Here is a 6,319-nt window from a genome sequence, read left to right on the forward strand (position 1 = left end):
TTAACTGATACAGGTGATTTCTGATATTGTGGTAGAACTTGAAGAAGACCTCCTGTCTCTTCCATGACCAAGGACATTTGAGAGCATAATGTGGCTTAGAAGAAAGGACAATGGGGCCGGGTATGGTGGCTCACGCCTGTAATCCCAGCAACTCCCTTTGGGAGGAGGAGGTAGGTGGATCTCTTGAGCACAGGCGTTCGAGACCAGCCTGGGCAACAGGGCAAAACCCCATCTCTACCAAAACTAAACATATTAGCAGGGCATGGTGGTGTGCATCTGTAGTCCTAGCTACTCAGGAGGCTAAAGTGGGAGGATCACCTGAGCCTGGGAGGCTGAGGCTGCAGTGAGCTGTGATCACACCAGTGCACTCCAGCCTGGGCCACAGTGTGATACCCTGTCTCAAAAAGGAAAAAAAAGAAAGGACAATGGAGGGGAGAACTTACAATGAAAGACAGTGCCCCAGTGATTTAGGTTAAGGGAAGAAATGTTAAACCAGAAATGAAATAAGGAGACCTGGGAACTCTGCTACATATGGATAGAAAATCAGTGCACGAAGCTCAGTTAAGTTTCATGTTTCTCTAAAGTCTGCAGCAGAGACTCATGGTTGCCTACACAATATCCATTCTCATCTTTTTCCCTACCAATATGACCACATATAAACAGATTTTTAGCAGGGGGAGGTAGGCAATGTGATCAACTAATAGACTGCATTTCCCAGCCTCTCTTACAGATGGGGAGGCCCCTAAGATGGAAGCTGAAGTAATTCTTGGGGCTTTCAGGAAGGATCATTAAAGGGGGCTTACTGCTGACAGACCCCTCTTTGGGCATTTCCCCTCCTCCTTCCTGCTTGCAATGTGGCTGTAAAGGCATGAGCTCCATGAACCACTTTGTGATCAAGAGGGCAAGGCCCTCACCTTGTGAAGTACATAACTGAAGGAAGCCTGGGTCCCTGATGATTTTGTGGAGTCTCTACCCCTGTCCCAGACTGGTCACTGCTGGACATTTTCTTAAGTAAGAGAAAAGCCCTCTCTTGGCCTATCTAGGATTTCAAACAGCACAATGCAGACCCAAATGATCACTCTCCTGTGAGAGTCTTATGGACTAACTTCTTAGATCCTTAAATACCAACATATTGTTTTGAATTCCAGTCAATAGCCTATGGTGTGAGGCAGCTCTAGCCTGCACCAGCACTAAATCATACTTAGATTCCTTTGCAGAACTTGAGGTCAGCTAGTTCAGCCATGACTTCCGTATCTGTTGTCCCTGGCTACCACCCAACATGCAAACTCCCCCTCTTCTCACCCATCATTTCCCCCTCTCTCATCCCCACTCTGTTATGGGCTCACTCTACTTGGCACTTCTCCCCACTATTTCTTCCCCCATCATACATACTCCATTGTCTGGTAAACAAATCCCCCTCCATCTTAATTCATGCTTAAAGGTCTCTTCCTGCATTTCTCAAGCTTAGCTGAAACTGGGCTCTCTCCCAGGGACACCTCTCCCCCTTCAGCCTTATCAAATGAAAACCACTCATCTTCCCACAATCCACACATGGCAGGGTCTAAAGTTGAGGGTGGCATTCTCCTTACTCCACTCTTATTCACCACCTCTTATTTCTGTAATGTGAAAGCCACTGTTCCTTGGAGGTGCAGTTAAGTAGTTCTACAGCCTTCTGTACTGCCTAGCCATTGTCACTGACCAGCATGGCGATATCCATGCAAATACCCATCCAACATCCTAGCTTCACAGTCCTTTGACCTCATCTATCCCAGTTACCATCACCTCCTCCTCAGTCACTGCACCATGGCCACCCCTTGGACTTGATCATTGCCTCCGAACTCTTGAACTCCAACATCCTACTCTCTGGTCTCTCTGGTTTCCTCCTCATCCTACTCACCCTACACTTACTCTTTGGCCTTTTTGAGACCTCCATTCCCTTGATATCTCCATTTTCTTCCTATCTCTTGACCTCCTCTTGGCTTGACTTTCCTCTCTAATAAAACATAGCCTAGACTCTGAGGCCCATCATCTCTTCAAAGACACTCTTGTCAATGTCCCTCAAGTCCCAGGCTCATGTGTCTTCCACTGCCACCAGGAAGAGCCTCCAATCAACCCAACTGCCTTCTTTTCTCCATCGTGTCTCCAGGCTGCTAAGCATGGTTAGAGAAAGTTATACAACTGTGCAGGCTGAGCCTTCAAAAAAACCATGATCTTCAACCTTCCACGAACCTATAGTTCTGCCCAAATTATTTACCACTGAGCAGTGCTTGGCTGTTTGCTTGTACACACTAAGTAACATTCACCAGGATGTCTCTATTGGGGAAACCCACCCCCAATACTTCAATGTAGGTTCTTTCTATTTTCCCTAAGTGTCAGCCAGTCTGAGAAATAAAGAGAAAGAGTACAAAGAGAGGAATTTTACAGCTTGGCCTCTGGGAGTGACATCACATATTGGTAGGACCATGATGCCCACCTGAGCTGCAAAACCAGCAAGTTTTTATTAAGGATTTCAAAAGGGGAGGGAGTGTATGAATAGGGAGTAGGTCACAAAGATCACATGCTTTAAAGGGCAAAAGGGAGAACAAAGATCACATGCTTCTGAGGAAACAGGGCAAGGACAAAAGCAAAGATCACAAGGAAAAGGGCAAAATTAGAATTACTGATGAGGGTCTATGTTCAGCTGTGCACGTATGGTCTTGCTAAACATCTTAAACAACAGAAAACAGGGTTTGAGAGCAGAGAACTGGTCTGACCTCATATTTACCAGTGCAGGATTTTTTCCCCACCCTAATAATCCTGAGGGTACTGCAGGAGACCAGGGTGTATTTCAGTCCATATCTCAACCACATAAGATAGACACTCCCAGAGCAGCCATTTATAGACCTCCCCCCAGGAATGCATTCCTTTTCCAAGGTCTTAATTATTAATATTCCTTGCTAGGAAAAGAATTCAGCGATATCTTCCCTACTTGCACGTCCATTTATAGGCTCTCTGTAAGAAGAAAAATATGGCTCTATTCTGCCTGACCCCGCAGGCAGTCAAACCTTATGGTTGTCTTCCCTTGTTCCCTAAAATCACTGTTATTCTGTTCTTTTTCAAGGTGCACTGATTTCATATTATTCAAACACATGTTTTACAATCAATTTGTACAATAGTGGTCCTGAGGTGACGTACATCCTCAGCTTATGAAGATAACAGGATTAAGAGATTAAGACAGACGTAAGAAATTATAAGAGTATTATTAGGGAAGTGATAAATGTCCATGAAATCTTCACAATTTATGTTCCTCTGCCGTGGCTCCAGCCAGTCCCTCCGTTCAGGGTCCCTGACTTCCCACAACATGTTTTCACATCCTTCAGCCCCATAAGTTAATATTAACTACTGAAATAACGATGACATGAACCCCCATTTTTGCCTGCTAAGGCTGAATGTCATTCTGACTAAAGCTCTGATTTGAGGATTTTGAGACCACATTTGGGCCTTTATCACAGCAAGGAGGGGTACTGAATGACACTGTTTGGAGTTCCCAAAGGCAAGGAGGTAAGCAACTGTCAGCAGATGTGACCTGTGTGGCATGATCTTCTCCCTGTTCTATAGCTGTGTCACTCACTCCCTCTGCAGGAATGAAGCAAACTGGGAGAAAAGGCCTGCCTGTCTCCGGCTGGGTAGTCCTTGGCCTGTGAGGATCCTCTTCTAATAATTCACAAAGGGGTGGCTGTGTCCAGCCACATGACCAAGGAGAAGGGCTACTACTCCCTCCTCAAAACACTGCCTCCACTCTTCTCCAGACTGAAGGCTGACCCTAACCAAGGAAATGATCCAAAACTGTCCAGAATGGGGGGCCCTGGAGAGGAGTTGTACCTTTAGTTAGGTAACTCACTCCTAGAACAAAGAACCCTGAGCCATGTTGCTATAACCTTAAGACTGATCTCAGAACTTTGTCACATATAAAAAACCTTCAAATGTCCCTCCATTATCTCTAAGAGCCAACGAAGAAGATAACACTTGAGCACTAGCTCCGCACAGAGTCGTTGAATATTCACTGTTTAAGATAACAAGGAGACAAGTAGAAATTTGAGCACTTGCAGGATATCTGACAATATTAAGCAATATTTTTAGGTGGGATAATGGTACTGCGGTTATGCTTTTTTTAAAGAAAGAATTCTTCCCTTTAGAGAAACACACTGAACTACTTAAATGAAATTACATGAGGTCTGGGATTTGCTTGGAAAACAATGGGGGGAGAGGAAGGAGTCGATGAGGGTATCTAGAAGAAAAGATGATAAGCATTTTTTCTGGAATGAGCCATATAGTAAATACTTCAGGCTCTGTGGGCCAGACATCTCTGTCACCACAACTCAACTCTGCCACTGTAGCACAAAAGCAGCCATAGGCAATATGTAAATGAATGGGAGTGGCTGCATTCTTTAAAAAGTTAATTTTAAAGCCTGTAGCTGGCCAGACTGAGGCCAAATACTGTAGTTTGTTGACCTCTGGTCTAGAGAAAACAAGAAAAGCCATGAGTTGATAATTGACGAAACTGAGTGATGGGGGTCTCAGAATACTAATTGGTCTATTTTTTTGTATGTTTCAAATTCTCCACAGTAAAACATTAAAAAACAAACAAAGAAGGAAATAGACCATATATTTTTAAGAAAGATTACCATCACAAAACCATATGGATTTTTTTTTTTTTTTTTTTTTTTTTTTTTTTTTTGAGACTAAGTTTCACTGTGTTGCCCAGGCTGGAGTGCAGTGGCGCAATGTGGGCTCACTGCAACCTCCACCTCCCAGGTTCAAGCGATTCTTGTGCTTCAGCCTCCCGAGTAGCTAGGACTACAGGTATGTGCCACCACACCCAGCTAATTTTTGTATTTTTAGTAGAGATGGGTTTTCACCATGTTGGCCAGGCTGGTCTTGAACTCCTGACCTCAGGTGATCTGCCTGCCTCAACCTCCCAAAGTGTTGGGATTACAGGCATGAGCCACTATGCCCGGCCACCATTTGGATCTTGAAGCACTAAACCTTCAGATGTATGGAAAATGTTCTCCTAGTAATCCCCTAGCAATTGGGAGAATCGATTTCCCACTGGCCTTCTCTAGGCCTTCCAAACCAAGACCAGGCCAGGAGCGATGGTTCCAGAGCTGGCATTGCCACCACAGCAGCACAATTCTGGGCAGGCTACAGGGCTGAGGCTCAGTATCTGTAAGATGAAGGATCTATGGGAGGGTCGCTTTAACTCTCCAACAAGACAGTGGCCTCCCTCCACTCCCCTGCCACACAGCAGAGCACAGTGGTTGAGAGCTAAGTAGTGAGAATCCCTGGGGAGGTTACCTACCCTCTCTCTGCCTCAGATTTCCCCAAATGAGGATGGCAACATGGAAGCCTACCCCAAACCAGGTAAAACCCCAAGGCACATAATGTCATCATGCCTGGAGATGTTCACTGTTGTCATGGAGATGTCATCTCTAGAGCTTCTCTTTCTCCCATTTTCAAGGGGAAAGCTGAAGGTGCTGATTGAACCCCAGCCCACATTTCTCCCATGGGACATGCACAGGTTTTTTTTCATTGTAATCGTTACTGCTGGGTTCCCCTCCTAAGTGGTTCCACCAATTCACAGGCCCACTAGCAGTGGGGTGAGAGTAGTATTCCCTCACCCTCTGTGCACAGTTCATATTAACCATTGTAGTCAAACCATTGTAGTCAACCTCACTGGGGGCAGACACCGGCTCCTTGCTGATTACGGTGAGATGGGGCATCTTGGCAGGTCCACTGGCTGCCTATACTTCTGCTTTTGTGATCATGTCTTTTTATCCTTGAGTCACCACCAGTGTTCTGAAGCCCAGTCTTGGCTCTCCCTCACATCCTCTTTTCCTGACCCAACCTGTAAGGCCTCTGCCCCACCTGTGGGTCCCTTCAGATGTTCACCATCAGCTCTGGGGGCTGGGAAAAGCTTCCTTGTGACTGGGGATATCTGTCCCGCCCCTCCCTTACAGACCTCAGGGAATTTCCACCCAGCGTGGAGGGTGTATACTGTACCTCTTCTGCAAGATGGCAGCTGGGACTTGGGTGACCCCTGTATCCCCACTGCTCAGGCACTGACTTGATGCCTCCCTAAGACAGCACTGGCCTCCAGCCTAGCCTGAGAAAGCCTGTTTTTTTTTTTTTTTTTTTTTTTTTTTTTTTTGTTTTTTTTTTTGAGATGGAGTCTCGCTCTTGCTCTGTTGCCCAGGCTGGAGTGCAGTGGTGCGATCTCGGTTCACTGCAACCTCCACCTCCCGGGTTCAAGCAGTTCTGTCTCAGCCTGCTGAGTAGCTGG

Source organism: Macaca thibetana, chromosome X (genome assembly GCF_024542745.1).
Source record: "Macaca thibetana thibetana isolate TM-01 chromosome X, ASM2454274v1, whole genome shotgun sequence".
Lineage (NCBI taxonomy): Eukaryota > Metazoa > Chordata > Mammalia > Primates > Cercopithecidae > Macaca > Macaca thibetana.